The following is a 17,138-nucleotide window of genomic DNA, read 5'->3' as shown; positions in this document are numbered from 1 at the left end:
TGCAAAAAACAAGCAGCAAAAGCAAAATGAACAGGAAAGACAGGATGAGACGAGACGAGAGAAGAAAAAAAAAAAACGGTGTTCTGTCAAAATGAGCTACACCGGCGAAACGTCTTATAAGCGGCGAATTTGACATCCAAAGTACTACCGTGCGCTTTCAGCTTGTTTTATTTAGATGCATACAGACAGAACATACTAAAGATTAGGGCTGTCCCAAACGACTAATTTCCTCCCGATTAGTCAGCCGACTATTTTTTTTCTATTAGTCAACTAATCTAATGATTAAAAAAAAAAATTTTTTTTTTACTAATTTAAAAATGAAATTTTTGTTGAAGCTTATTAATTCACAAAAAACATTTTGGAACACCTAAATTCTTTATTAATGTATAAATAACATAAATATCAATAATAAATCACAAAAAAATTAGGTCAAATGCTGCTGGCATTAACTAGTGCAAAAAAAAAAATGTAAACGGAAACACTGTGACGTCACCTCTTTAACAGGAGTCAAAACAATTCTGACTCTTTGTGGTATGTCATTGTCTATATTGTTCTAAATGATAAAATGAATTGCAATGTCCCGGACAACCATTTTCAAGAATACTTTGTGTGAGTTCAGATGCTTTTTCTGGTGTGCATTCCGCATTTTTGGGGGAGGGGAAAACCTGTTCAACTTTTTGTTTTAACCTGAAAATAGATAAAGTAAAGGGCACACTGAAATATTACCACAATTATTTTGAATGAAAGGCACACATACTCACAGTAACAAAGATTAAATATATAGTATTAATTTTATAGTATACTACTTTTTGTATGTACACAATAATACTTTAATATAAAGTAACTAACATTAGTGCAGTCATGGATTACAGTAAGCAGGCCAGTGCTGTTTCCATATATATTTTTATTATGTATATACAGGATATATGTATATATTTTTCCCAAGTGGGAGCTTCCATGATCCTAATAAATGTAATAATAATTTAAAAAATATATGTATAATATAATTACATAATATTTATTAATTATTTTATTAAATAAAAATGCACGTTGATACGACGCACATAAAGGCAACTTCCATTTAAAAAAATCGTTAGAAAGTTGTATGGACTTAAAATCCGCTAGCTTGTTGTTTCTTGTTGTCTTCGAAAATTACAATTGGGTTACGGCGCTTCAAGCGTTCATAGCCGACGTGCTACCGTGGTATGCGAGCTCAGCTTAGCAAAGAGTACACACAGTGGCACCCTCCATATTTTCCTTGAAATAATTCCAGGCTCTGGCTATTCTGGTCCGCTTTTTTGGCTTTATGTCGCTTTCACATGTTGGTTACCAATTCTGCCCTTTTTGGTGATTGGCGGTGTTTTCAACTCCTCGCCGTAGTAAGGAGTGAACCGGCGATTCACTTGGGTCGTTGTCGTCGGTTTGTCCGATTTCCTCCTCAGGAAGGTGGCGGCGTGCATAAAAACACCGAGACGCGTCGGATGGCTCTTTATGGATACTTTTATTGACCAAAACAAAACCGTGGGGGATGCAGCCATTCAACTTCGCGCTACCCGCGCACTTTCGCAACTCACCGATCTCGCTCCCTCTCTCTCGCTCGCCCACTTTCTTCCTCTTTGCTCAATCTGACAATGCCGGTCACATTGAAATAATAGATGCCCCCTTGGGGGTTCCAGTAACAACCGCTTGCATCGTGAGCGCCCGCCATTCTAAACTTTATCCGCATGTAATTTTTTTTTTAACCCGTCATTACCCGTCGACGGTATGTTTTGCCCATCGACGCATTTACGTCATCGATGACGTCGACAACGTCGACTAGTCGGGACAGCTATACTAAAGATGCCTTAAGAAAATATTTCAATGTAGTCATATCAAATAAGTGATTTAAATATGCTAAGTGACTAATGTGGTCAACAGATCAACAATCTGCTTTCAAGCTACCACAAGAAAACACAATGCTTGAAAGTATGAGAGGGAAACACATGCAAAAAGTATTTTGAGGCAATGAAAAGGTAATAAAAGACTCAATAAAAACATAAATAGTAAATACTCGCCGCTTTTAACCAATGACTGCATGTGTTGGACGCCTCGCCGCGTAGAAGGAATTTGCAGTAGCCCAGTAACCTAGTATTCGTCGAATGACAGTGACAATATACATCATCACCCCGAGCATCCATTGCTCACTTAAAACATGGCGCCCTCTGTAGGTCATAACATGTACTAAATATTATAGATTTTTAAATCAATAGCAATATTTTATGTGTTTCTAATAACATATTTTAGTAAAAACGAACAATTGTGGCTTATTAGAGCCTTCAAGTCTTTAAGTCAGAGGTTCCCTTCAAATAAAAAAATCAGTCTGGAAGCTGCAGCTAGTACAGAATGCTGCAGCCGTAGTCCTTAGAAATACAAAGAAACAGGACCATATTACACCGGTTATGAAATCGTTACACTGGCTTCCAGTAAGTCAAAGGATATACTATGAAATACATCTCATTTCATCTCATCTACAAAACAATTCATGGCCTTGGACCAAAATACAGTCTTGATTTGTTGGATCACTGTGAAGCATCTAGACCGGTCTGCTGTGTGTTCCAAGAACATGAACCAAGCAGGGTGAGGCAGCATTTAATTACTATGTTCCACACCTCTGGAACAAGTTACCTGATGGTCTGAAATGTGCTCAAACTGTTAACTCCTTTCAATCAGGGCTAAAAATGCTTTTGTTTACCGCAGCATATTCATAACTGTCTATAAATTTTTCTAATTTCTCGCAATTTGCCTTTTTATTCGTTTTTGTTGTTGTTGTTTTTATTCTATTTCTGATTTCAATTAATTTTTTAAATTCCATTGATGATTTAATGTGATTTTTATTTATTGTTTTATTTCCTGTTTCAATTTTCTTTGTTTTCAACTTTCTTTTGATTTAATGCAATTTCTACAAATCATTTTATCTCTGCTCGTGGATCTTCACGTGATGTAAAGCACTTTGAATTGCCTTGTGTTGAATAATGCTATACAAATAAAGTTACCTTGTCTTGCCTTGCCTTAATTATGCCGAGTTTTGAAAAAAATATGTCTGTGAGCGAGCACTCTTACATAACAATGGCGCTCATTTACATAGTAACCGCCCCCGCAGCGAGCTTTTCGGCTCATGACTTAATCAGCAAAGCTAGGCCTTGCGTCGCATCCACTTTCAAGAAAAGGACACCAGTTGACACAGAATCAATATTCAATCAAATCAAAATGTTAAAAGTGGGATGCCTAAACTTTCAATGTTTTGGAATTTTTCTGACAATTTTCCACAAGATAATAATTTCTATTTGAATGGTGTCTATGTTAACTCATTGGCTGCCATCGACGATGCTAGATGTCTAAGTCATTTTGACCGGAAGGGGCAAATGAACATTCATGATCAAACATGAGCATTCAAATGTAGCCCTCCCAGTTTAAATTACGGTAATTGGACGTCTATTGTTATACAGTAGTGCTGGTGTATTTGTTTACAGAAATTTGCACTGAAAGTCATTCGAAGACAAGTTTTTGACACGTTGCCCAAAACCGTGCAAAAAAAAAAAAAAAAAAAAAAAATGGTAACACTTTATTATAACTATCCGTTTTACTAGTTAATAGATCATTAGTAAACTGTTGATAAATGATTTATTGTTGATTTGTGAAGTATTTGTTAACAGTTTGTTAAGCATTTACAGGGTGTTCCAATATGGTTGACCCCATTGTAAATGCCCATGCTAGATGATGGAGCTTAATAAAACTATATACACTTTATGTTGAAGGTCATAAGTTTTATTGGTTAAATATACAAAGAAAAGTACAAATATTTGTAGGTTCTATGGCAGATTTTCATAAATGTGCAACATGAGCGCTGCCTGCAAAATGCCTGATCGAAATGCCTTTTCTTTTGAAGTGAACGGCATTTCTTAACCTGAAAAGATAGAAATACCAAATGTTACACACAAAAACTTGAAACGTTTCTACACAAACTGTGTTTCAGGTTAAGAACACCCTGTAAATGCTTAAAAAAACTATTACCAAATACTTCACAAATCAACAATAAATCATTTATCAACAGTTTACTAATGATCTATTAACTAGTAAAACGGATAGTTATTATAAAGTTTTACCAAAAAATTTAGAAATAGCATCTTTAGTATGTTCTGTCTGTACAGTGATATGAAAAAGTATCTGAACCTTTTGGAATTTCTCACATTTTTGCATAAAATCACCATCAAGTGTGGTCTGATCACACAGATGAGAATACAGTGTCTGCTTTAACTAAAACTACCTGAACATTTAGATTTTCCTATTTCAGTGAGGATTACATGCAAACAATGACAGAAGGGGGAAAATAAGTAAGTGAAACCTATGCCAAATGAGACTTAAAGAGCAATTTAAACCAATTTTACCAAACATTTCAAGTAGGGTGTGTGCTCAATCACTGATAAGTGGTTTAAGGCTGCCCTGCCCACTATAAAACACACACCTGGTAAGAATTGTCTTGATGAGAAGCATTGTCTGATGTGCATCATGGCTCGGTCAAAAGAGCTGTCTGAAGACCTGCGATCAAGGATTGTCGATTTGTATAAAGCTGGGAAAGGATACAAAACCATCTCTAAAAGTATGGATGTTCATCTATCGACAGTCAAAGAAGTTGTCTACAAATGGAGAGAGTTTGGCACTGTTGCTTCTCTCCCAAGAAATGGTCATCCACCAAAGATGACACCAAGAGTTCAGCACAGAATACTCAGAGGTAAAAAAGAACCCTAGAGTGTCTGCTAAAGACTTACAGAAATCACTGGCACACATCAACTAGATGTAAAACTATGGCCAAGAATGGTGTTCATGGGAGGACTCCACGGAGGAAGCCATTGTTGTCTAAAAAAAGCGTTGTTGCTCGTTTAATGTTTGCAAAAAGGTACTTGGAAACGCCACAGAGGTTTTGGCAAAATATTTTGAGGACTGATAAAACCAAAGTTGAATTGTTTGGGAGTAAAAAACAACGTCGTATGTGGAGGAAAAATGGAACAGCTCACCAACATCAACACCTCATTCTCACCGTGAAGCATGGTGGAGGGAGCATCATGGTTTGGGGCTGTTTTGCTACCTCAGGGCCTGGACAACTTGCAATCATGAATGGAAGAATGAATTCAAAAGTTTATTAGAATGTTTTGCAGGAAAACCTGAGGACATCTGTCAGACAGTTGAAGTTAAAAAGAGGATGTGTGCTGCATCAAGACAATGATCCAATACACAGAAGTAAATCAACTTCAGAATGGCTTCAGAAGAACAAAATACACATTCTGGAGTGGCCAAGTCAAAGTCCAGACTTGAACCCCATGGAGATGCTGTGCATGACCTAAAGACTGTGATTCATGCCAGACATCCCAGGAATCTGACTGAACTACATCAGTTTTGTCAAGAAGAATGGGCCAAGGTTAGTCCTGATCGATGTGCCAGACTGATCTGCAGCTACAGGAAGCGTCTAGTTGAAGTTATTGCTGACAAAGGGGGGGTGGGAGGCACAAAATATTAAATGTGATGGTTCACTTACTTACTTTTTTCCCTTTCTGTCATTGTTTGCATACTATCTTCATTAAAATATAAAAACCTAATTATGTTTGGGTGGTTTTTGTTAAAGCAGTTTTTTCATGTGTGTGATTTTGACAAAGATCAGATCATATTTGATGGGGATTTTATGCAGAAATGTGAGAAATTCCAAAGGTTCAGATACTTTTTTCAAAGCACTGTATGCATTAAATTAAAACAAGCTTAAAGCGCACGGTACTACTTTGGGTGTCAAATTCGCCTGTTGTTGGACATTTCGCCAGTGTAGCACTTTTTGGCAGAACACCGTTTACTTTTTTCCCCCACTCTCATGTCTAATACTGTCTTTCCTGTTCATTTTGCTTTTGCTGCTCATTTTGAGAAATATCGTCAGTGCTTTCATGCTCATTAATGTTCCTCTCGCGATCAAATTGAAAGGGTTGAACAGATGACATGTTTATGTCACTAGAGTCATCCTCTGGAAGCCCGGCAGCTTAACCATGTGACGCCACAGCCCTGCGACGTCAACAACAATGGCGACCTATTAGTTAAACTATTTTACAAATTGTATAAAAATGAAAACATCAAGATGGGTTTCAATATCAAAGTATATATTAGCTCATAATCTTATCTATGTTATCTTATATAAATATAAGATTCAGGGATGAAAAGCTGTTCTGGTACACGGTGCTTTGATTCCGAAAATATGACGACAACTGTCAAAATGCTATGTAAAAAAAAAAAAAAAAAATGCTAAACTGCCACACATGCATTTAATCTCCAAGAAGAAAACAATCTACCAACATCAGATTTACATACACAAGTGTTAACAACAAGCATAATAACGTGCTCGTGTAGCGTAATCCGTTTTCACTGATATTTATTATTTATTTTATTCCACGGACGGCATGGAGGTTTCCCCAGCTGCTGCAGTTATCTGAGTCTGACGATGATGAGTCACATCAATGTACGAATGCATGCAGCAAAGCAAAACGCCTGGACTCATTTATCATATATATATTTATCATTTGGCTGACATACTGACATGTGATCAGCAGAGATAGTTAGCTCTGATTGGTTTGAATGTGCATGTTTTCTGGAACAGCAAAAAAACATTTTTGCTGAATTGATGCGACAAAAAAAGGGCAATGCAACAGAAAATTGATCTTTAAGAGCAGGGAAAGAGTTGAGGAGGCTTATTTATCATATTCAGTTTTATTTTCTCTGATGGGGAGGTTCAGAACATCTTAGCTGTCAACGTGCACTTTGGACTTACATTTGTTCATTTATGTTAGGCTACTTATATTCATTAGGTTATGATTTAAAAAAGTCAATGTTTGCGCGATCTTCAAAATATATTGCATTTCACTCTGCATAATATAAGTCATTTGTATTTATTTTTCTGAATGTATGTTACTTATATCTTTATTATTAAGAAGAAAAAAAAAAAAAGTAAAAGTAAATGTTTACATAAACTTTGATTTTAATATACATCCAATGTTCTTGAGTAGTTCAAATTGAGATTTGGCATTTAGTATGTGAGGAAGTGAGGGAAAATAAAAATTAGGAGATGGAGGTTGGGGTTATTGCTGTTTTTGTTAAGTTTTATTTTGCAAATCATTGAAAAAATACAATTTTGAATGAAAATCAGTTTTTGTATGTGTTATAGAAATAACTCTGCCAAAACAGTTTTCTTTGCATTTCAGTAGTTTTAGGAGGTTTGCCCCCCCCCCCCCCCCCCAAAAAGAAGAAAAATAAATAAATAAATAAATAAACAACATCTTTGGCTTAGTAGCGACCTTCAGGTCGGGGAGTTCCGGCAAGAAATTCTAGCCACTTTCACCCCTGGTTGTACCATAGAATATTGGAGAATGATTTTCAGACCCGTGTATCAATAACGATTGTATCACCATGTTGTGAGATCATTGCTTCATAAATCGTATCGTATCTTGTTACTCGGAGAACAGTGGTGGAAAAAAATTATCCAAACACAGAATCTGCAGAAGTGTTACTTTGAATGAAAACAATGTTTACGACATGAAATACACGAAAAATTAAAGACATTACAACAGGGCTAAAACATGTGGATGTTCAGAATCTCAAATAAAATAGCATTATTAGTGTGGATGAAGATTTTCGGGAATAAAACAAGACCCAAATAAAGCCGAACAGAAGCAGGGCGTGAATTAATCCAACACATGAATCACACTCTTTCATTGACTGGCACAATGAATGATAATTTCCATTTGATGGAATCAAGGCATATCATTTTTGCATCATTCACCGTATAATTTGTTGTCATGATGTTATGATTTCATACAAAGCAGCTAATAAAACGTAAATGTGCTCTATATATGGACTACAATGAACATTTTCAATGAAACTTCCATGCATGATTTTGGAAGGTGTGAGGAAGTATCAAGAGAAAACCCACGCAAGCTTGAGTTTTAAACCTAGAAACAGTGGGGCAGATGTAATCACTTCACTCTTAGGCTATCCGAGGCCACACAGGGCACACCATGGTTGTCTGTACCTCGACGATGAGAAATGGACCCCTACTGGAGTTCTGAGAACACGCAAGCCTTCAAATCCGTCTGTAATGAGTTCATCATGACCATGCACTCGCTCAAAGAATGATGAATATGTTCTCTGAAATTCCAAAAGCACGCATCCCTCTGCCTGACCCACTCACTGACGCGACCTCCCCTGAGACTTCACTCCCGAAATGAAACCCAGGGCCGTTTTGCCCCAGTGGGAAAGACATCACAGAAGGCGAGCGGTGACAAACTGACAGGATGCCGGGACATTTGGGGAGCCTCCCGAGCGTGACCGTGGAGTTGAACGAGGTCACCACTTTGACGGAGGTGAGGGACAGGGAGATTGGCTGCACATGATCAATGGTGTCACTTGTAGAGTTATTTGTCCTGACGCTGAGAGTCATGACAGTGCATCTCAGAGGGAAAAAAAATGAGAATGGAGACAGGAAGATGCACTGATAGGAGACAAGATTCATGGCACTAGCACTCTCATTGTCAGAGTATGTGCAAGGAAAGCTTGATATGTCACAGCACAAAGAAGGAGAGATGAAGTGCACTAAACAAAAAGGAAAAAGCTGCCATGACTAATCGACAACTATTTTGTAGTTTTGCAACAATGCTAGCATCGGAATTGGTACCAATACAGCACTAAAATGATGTCATCGGTATCTGTGAGAGCTAGGAAATAATGAACAAAAGCTGACCAATATGTACTTTTCGAGATCCAGTTTCCAACTGCTGGTTGCTCTACCTAAGATGGCCGCCAGCAGCACACGCCTCCGTCAGAAAAGAAACTCCAGTCGTCCGTCACAAGATGATGATAGATGTCCAATCATGGGCATCCAATCAAACTTTGGCTGTGAGTTTATGATTGTATCACTATTAAAAGTCCAATCCATTTGAAGTGGAAGGGTGCCAGCGAATGAACGTACTGGTACTCCCATTTCAAATGGATGTCTACTGCCGTCAATGGCAGACAATGAGATGAGCAGTGTCTGACCAAGCGAATTGCATTGCAAGTGAGTATGCACTAATTTAGTAATAAAGACTTTTTAAAGTATATTTTTTCAAAAAACGTGGTATTGGTACATGTATCAGCATTGGCTGATACCACACAGCCGGATGTCAGAATGAGTATCGGGACAGAGTTGACCTAAAAATGGTCCTAACTAAAGATACACGATAATATCGGTGGCCGATAATTATCGGCCGATAATGGCAATTATGACGTCACACAGATAATCCAGATAATAAAAAATTCAACCGATAATGTAATCCGATAATTATATACTTGATTTCGCCTCCAAATGTGCACAACCGAAGAATTCAGCACGCCGCCTCCTCAACCCCTCCCCTCTCTGAAGCCCCTGAGGGAGGAGGGGTTGAGGAGGCGGAGTCACACGACAAGAAATAGTTGAATATTATGGCGGCTGTTACTAAAAAAACGACGCTCTCGCCATTTGCGAAACATGTACCGCAGAAGTTCCAAGAGGCCGAAAGAAAGCGTCCTCATTGAAAATCACTAACCCAGCATCCATTTAAAACTGCATCACAAAGATTTTTGGAACGAATGCCAGGCTGCTGCTGCTAGCGGGAATGCTAAAGCTATTGTAAACACTAAGTTAAACTAGGGGCTTGTGACGATTCAGAGTCGGGTTGTTTGGGAAAGCAGCCCAAGGCAGGTGGTAAACTCGCATCTAAGGCTAAACACCGGCACGACTGGAGATAGTCGGCAAGTAGCCGTCTTCCGACGGAGCCCGCCGCTCTGGCCGGTCCGGCAGGCCGCCGCCGCCTCGCCATCGGCGGGGCGGGCAGAGCCCGGTTCCCCGGCTTCAGGACCTCCGGCGAACACCCCGGTTTCTCGAGCGTTCCCTCACGGCGTGTGAGCAGAGCCAGGCCCCGAATACGCCGCGGCAAACCGGCCGGTGCGGGCGGATTATCCGGTACGAACGTAGCCGCCGCCAAGACGAGACACGATTTTTTTTTTTTACCTAAATGACCCGAGAGCCAAAGCCCTGGATGAAAAAATAATGCAGTTTATACAACCACCATTCTTCATGAAAAACATGCCAATCACATTTTCACCACTACATTTGGAAAAGTGATGTCCAGTAAGCAAGCTTATCATGACGGCACAGTGTTTAGATGATAATTTAAACATGGAGAAAACGAAGTCAGCCCGTCAATAATACATTCAGTATGTAAAATGACGAGCGGTCAGATGACTTTGTAATGCCGCCTTTATTTTCGGCTTAACAAAACTCAGGCACAAAACAACACGCACGGAGATGCGAGCTCCAACTGCATCCAAATAGTACTGCCGTTCATCAGTTTAGCTGCTGTAAAGCGAATGTCGCGACTCGTGAGTGCGGCAAATGTAAACAAAGCGCTGCAGAATGGGTACATGACATCTCGCTCTTTTGAGTTAATCATTTTCACAGTGTGCAACAAAGCATATGACATTAGCAATCACTTTTCAAATTAATTTAACTTATTTGTCTGCTCAATTACAGTCACAGTAGATAATCTAAACTTATTGGCACTTATTAACACTTATTAATTTAAATATGCACATTCCTGTTGTAATGAAATAACAATAATATTCTGTAGCCACAAATATTCAAAATCTTTTCTTCTTCCAAGTTTTTTTTAGGATTAAGTATAATAATGTATTGCTTAAAATAAGGCTGTTAAGATTATTTTCAGCTAGCTATTTTTCTTCCAAGAAATCTGAGAGAAATACACATGAAGTGCTGGCAGATAATTTCACTTATTTCCAATAGATTTACACTTAAAACTGACTAGTTTTAAGGAAGTGTGTTTTGCAGTGTATTAATGTTATGTTAGGAATGGCTTACTTTTAAAGGCATTTTTGTGCAACTTAGGTATTTACTCTGTAAGTAATTGTTGCCAAAAGTTTACCATTACACAATGTCAGACAATGTCATTATTTAGATGTTGGAATTGACGACTTGTTCATATTTTATGTTGGAAAAAAAAGCAATAAATTATATTTTTGCACAGTAATATTTTCTTTTGTTTAAAATTTTACATAAATCTTTTAATAGAATTATTGGCTTGACATTATCGGTAGGAATGAGGAGGAAATTATCGGTTATCGGTATCGGTTGAAAAATGTATTATCGTGCATCACTAGTCCTAACCCTTGTTTTTTTTTTTGTAAGTCTTTTTGAACTTCCTGACAGTAAATGTTCTCCTATTTATTTATATCTATATTTTACTCCCAGGTTATACTGTAATTGGTACTGTATTTCCTAGTTTGTTTCGTCGCATAGACATACAAAAACACTTTTGTTTCCCAAAAAGTTTGGGTTTGTGCTCATGACTTTGAAATTCTGTAGTACTTTCTAATGCTTTTACAGTATATACTGTATATATTATATATCCTGTATATATACTGTATATATATCTATATATCTATATGTATATATATATATATATTAGGGCTGTCAAAACTATCGCGTTAACGGGCAGTAATTAATTTTTTAAATTAATCACGTTAAAATATTTGACGCAGTTAACGCACATGCCCCGCTCAGACAGATGGAAATAACAGTACAGTGAAATGCCCACTTATTAATTGTGTTTTATGGAGTTTTGCTGCCCTCTGCTGGCACTTGGGTGCGACTGATTTTATAGGCTTCAGCGCCCATGAGCATTGTTTAAGTAATTATTGATTATTATCAACAATGGCGGGCTACTAGTTTATTTTTTAATTGAAAAATTTTACAAATTTTATTAAAACAAAAACATTAAGAGGGGTTTTAATATTAAATTTCAATAACTTGTACTAACATTAATCTTTTAAGAACTACAAGTCTTTCTATCCATGGATCGCTTTAACAGAATGTTAATGCCATCTTGTTATAACAAACAAATACAGTCCTTATGTACCATATGTTGAATGTATATATCCATCTTATGTCTTATCTTTCCATTCCAACAATAATTTACAGAAAAATATGGCATATTTTATAGATGGTTTGAATTGCGATTAATTGTGATTAATTACGATTACCTGCCTACTGCCCGTAGTTAGCTGGGATAGGCTCCAGCACCTCCGCGACCCTCGTGCGGAAAAGCGGCATGGAAAATGAATGAATGAATGAATAATTACGATTAATTAATTTTTAAGCTGTAATTAACTCGATTAAAAATTTTAATCATTTGACAGCACTAATATATACATATATGTATGTATATTTGTATGTATATATATATATGTATATATAAAATAAACTTATAAACTTACTGTAGTATGACCTAAAACATGAAGAAATTACAGGTAACATTTTTTTTTTCTGCAAAACTACGACATAAAATCGGAAATTTTGAATAGAGCCTCTAATTTTAGCTTAACTAAACTTTGACCTTTTTTAGTGGCACTTTTTTCATTTAGTTTGGACCCAAGCAACACAAATAAAATGTTTAAAAGCCAGATAGAACATTTTATGTTTTTTTTTTCTCTAACATGAGCCCCTTTTACACCTGAACACTGTTTAAATCCTGAGATTTAAGTGGGCAGGCCTTATATGTGAAAGCAATTTTCAGGATCGACCGACACGAAGATGATGCGGACTTTTACTGAGTCGCATCTTAGTATATTGTCCGGGACTTTCCCGGGGAGCGGTGTGTGTGAAAGCAGGCATTAATTCACGGGTCACAACATGATGGCTAATGACATAAATATCATGGCAGGCCAATTGTCTCTTCCTCTTTCTTCGCAGTAAGACGAAGAGCGGAAAACAAACATCGCAATTATCAACGTAGCAAGCTGGAAATAATTAAATTAACTAAAATATATAACGAAATTAAATTGCGACTGGATCGTAGAGCCGAGGAAGAGAGTCTGCCGTCCATCTTTGGAAATGTGTGTTTTATTTTGTTGCCGATGGTAAGGTCCGCAACTGCGGAAACAAGGTTGTACCCCAAAGCAGAAAACAACGGAGGGAAACGTTCAAGGGTTTATTAAATATGGACTAAAATAAATGCGATCGCGGAAAAGGGGGAATAACACAGTGGGTCCGTGACAGTATGTCGATGGGGATCAATAATAACCAAAGCGGTAGGCAGAGAGCCGATAAGACAACAAAACAAATAATACACTCAAATACCAGCACAAGGTCGGGGGTTTTGAAACAAGGGCCGCAGACGAACAAGCAAGCGAATGAACGAAATTCGAGAGTACATGGTGTTGAATGGCGCCCAGCAAGTTAATATCTCGGCATCCTTCTTTGGATCGCCTGGGTTTAAATACAGTCTTGATTAGCTCGAACTGGCTGCAGGTACGACGTCACAACCGGCTCTGTAACAAAACACGATCTGACCAACAGAATGTGACAGCCGATGCCAACCAAAAATGACGTAATGGCCGTGTTATAAAATCGCGCCAGGAGCCCTCCTTGCACAGATAGCGCCGAGTGGGCAAAACGGGACAAGTCTGTGAAAGTGTCCAACCCGCATCATTCCCGGGATTTCTCTCCATGCGTGAAAGCAATGATGCGAGTAAATCCCGCGTCACCTTACACGGGAATTTATCGGGATGTGTGTGTGAAAGGGGTTATGGTGTAATCATCGTAAAGAAATAATGAAACAAAGAAAGTCTCCCGAAAGCTAAGACCAGGTAATGACAAGCTTGGATTAAGTGTCACTATGGTGGGAGACCAAAAAAGACAGCTGTGTCTAGAAATGTTGACAGCAGACGAGTAAATAAATGAATTTCCTCATTTTAGGAGGGCAAAACACTGATTTACAGTTAGCCGTTTTAGATCTCGTGAATGACTGCGCCACACTCCTTTTTAAGGCGCACTTGTTGTCTGCCTTCTCTGATTGTGTGCCTTTCTAGTCTTGCGAGTGAATTAAACACGAAAAGGCATTAGGATATCAAACAAGGCATTCGCTTGCCGGCACAAGCGTGCACACAGAAACGAATGAGCTCATTAGGGCAAAGTGGTACATGACGCCATCCCTAACACTAGAATTACCATGGGTGTCCCATTTTGGGACAACCTAGGATCATCCCCAAGGGTGTCCCATTTTGGGACAGCCTTATAAGGAGATCCTCCGACAAGCCCATCTCATTTCTACCCCTTGGCCCACCTCCTGGCCCACCCCTTGGCCCACCCCTTGACCCACCCCTCGGCCCGCCCACCCCTTGGCCCACCCCTCGGCCCACCCCTAGGCCCTTCAAACGAAGCGATAAGGAGTAGGGGTAAGGGGTAGGGCTTGAAACATCAGCAAGTAAAGAGAAAACAGCCTACTCAAGAAAGTTTTCCCCCAACCTCCTCCTCTGCTAATGGCTCAATTTACGAGCAAAGACAAAGCAGCCAGCGGAGGCCTCAGAATTGTGACACAAATAAAACGCCATACAAAGCAGCCTCACTCTGGAAGGTTTCACCCTTACTTTTGCATTCAAACACATTTTGCTTTCGCTCAAGTGACTTTTGTTTTTGATTGAAACATCAACCCTAAGAATTGGGACACCTCTTTTGCAAGTAAAGAAAAAGCAGCCTACTCAAGAAAGTTTCCCCCCAACCCCCTCCTCTGCTAATGGCTCAATTTACGAGCAAAGACAAAGCAGCCAGCGGAGGCCTCAGAATTGTGACACAAATAAAACTCCATACAAAGCAGCCTCACTCTGGAAGGTTTCGCCCTTACTTTTGCATTCAAACACATTTTGCTTTCGCTCAAGTAACTTTTGTTTCTGATTGAAAATATATACTTTGATTGTAGGAACTTTTTCTTTGGAACTGACTAAGAAATAAACAAATCTACCAACAAATTTATCAACAAACAGTAGGCTTTCAAAGCTGTGATTGATTTCAATAAAATATAAAAACATTTTAAAAGCAAAACAAATACAACAATTTCTTTGGCTGTCTTTATTTTGAGGCTACTTTTGCATTCAAACATTTTGCTTTCATTCAAGTGACTTTTGTCACGCAAAGAGAAAAAGCTTCGTCAGCAGCCCCTCACACCCAGTCCCAGTAAAAGAGCCAAGTGTCAAGTTAGAGTTGAATGCTCACAGAACTCTGCAAACGGCAATTGTGTTCACTGCTACAGGTACACCTGTGGCAAATGCAAGAAGGAGCCGGCATTGGAGTGCCAACCCTGCTATGACAGCCCAGACAAAATACGTCAGCACCACCGCTGAGACACCATGTATTTTGCATGATGACTGTAATGAAAAGATAAAGAAATTTAAAAATTCTTGTGTTGGTATCTTTATTTTGCTTTTGATATGTTTTTATATTTTATTAGAATCACTCACAGCTTTGAGGTTGATAAGTTTGTAACTAGATTTGTTTATTTCTTGGTCAAGCCAAAACAAAAAGTTCCTTCAATCAAAATATATATTTTCAATCGAGAAAAAAAAAAGTCACTTGAAAGCAAAGAAAAATGTGTTTGAATGCAAAAGTAAGGGCGAAACCTTTGCAAGTCAGGCTGCTTTTTCTCTACTTGCAATTCCGCTGTTCGTTGTGGAAGGTTGTTGGGGAGAAATTTTCAGCCATTATCAGTGAATGGGGGATGGGCGTCATGCTACTTTCAGACACTGTTACTTCTTACTTGACAATAAACTGCTAAACTTCTGAGGACTTTTTTAACAGTAGTATAATAATTCTAATTCATTCGGATGTATTTGTTTGAATACCCTCTACATGTTAAAAAAACATTTTTGAAAAGATCAGTCAACAATTTGCTGTGGATATACATAGATATTCAGAAATACTACAACTAAGCACACCAAGCAACAGTGGTAATAAGAAAAGCACCTCACATGAAATGGCTGGAAAAAAATATGCAATACTAGTAAATACCACTCTTGGTTCAGAAACAAGCTATCATTCAGGTTTCATACAATGGTGTAAATATTACATTGAATTTGAAACCAAACTAAACTAAACTTTTCTTGTTACCACTGTTGCTTGGTGTGCTTAGTTGTAGTATTTCTGAATATCTATGTATATCCACAGCAAATTGTTAACTGATCTTTTCAAAAATGTTTTTTAACATGTAGAGGGTATTCAAACAAATACATCCGAATGAATTAGAATTATTATACTACTGTTAAAAAAGTCCTCAGAAGTTTAGCAGTTTATTGTCAAGTAAGAAGTAACAGTGTCTGAAAGTAGCATGACGCCCATCCCCCATTCACTGATAATGGCTGAAAATTTCCCCCCAACAACCTTCCACAACGAACAGCGGAATTGCAAGTAAAGAAAAAGCAGCCTGACTTGCAAAGGTTTCGCCCTTACTTTTGCATTCAAACACATTTTGCTTTGCTTTCAAGTGACTTTTTTTTTTCTCGATTGAAAATATATATTTTGATTGAAGGAACTTTTTGTTTTGGCTTGACCAAGAAATAAACAAATCTAGTTACAAACTTATCAACCTCAAAGTTGTGAGTGATTCTAATAAAATATAAAAACATATCAAAAGCAAAATAAAGATACCAACACAAGAATTTTTTAATTTCTTTATCTTTTCATTACAGTCATCATGCAAAATACATGGTGTCTCAGCGGTGGTGCTGACGTATTCTGTCTGGGCTGTCATAACAGGGTTGGCACTCCAATGCCGGCTCCTTCTTGCATTTGCCACAGGTGTACCTGTAGCAGTGAACACAATTGCCGTTTGCAGAGTTCTGTGAGCATTCAACTCTAACTTGACACTTGGCTCTTTTACTGGGACTGGGTGTGAGGGGCTGCTGACGAAGCTTGTTCTCTTTGCGTGACAAAAGTCACTTGAATGAAAGCAAAATGTTTGAATGCAAAAGTAGCCTCAAAATAAAGACAGCCAAAGAAATTGTTGTATTTGTTTTGCTTTTGATATGTTTTTATATTTTATTGAAATCAATCACAGCTTTGAAATCCTACTGTTGGTTGATAAATTTGTTGGTAGATTTGTTTATTTCTTAGTCAGTTCCAAAGAAAAAGTTCCTTCAATCAAAGTATATATTTTCAATCAGAAACAAAAGTCACTTGAGCGAAAGCAAAATGTGTTTGAATGCAAAAGTAA

At 38.1% G+C, this 17,138-nt stretch overlaps 1 protein-coding gene across 6 annotated transcripts in view; it reads right to left on the bottom strand.

The window, feature by feature from the left end:
* The window catches only part of prkcab (protein kinase C, alpha, b), a 256,689-nt gene that overhangs the window by 84,251 nt on the left and 155,300 nt on the right, over window positions 1–17,138 (bottom strand). The gene's annotated exons all lie outside the window — the stretch shown is intronic.

This window comes from Corythoichthys intestinalis, chromosome 16 (assembly GCF_030265065.1).
Source record: "Corythoichthys intestinalis isolate RoL2023-P3 chromosome 16, ASM3026506v1, whole genome shotgun sequence".
NCBI lineage: Eukaryota > Metazoa > Chordata > Actinopteri > Syngnathiformes > Syngnathidae > Corythoichthys > Corythoichthys intestinalis.
This window is presented reverse-complemented; position numbering and strand designations above follow the sequence as displayed.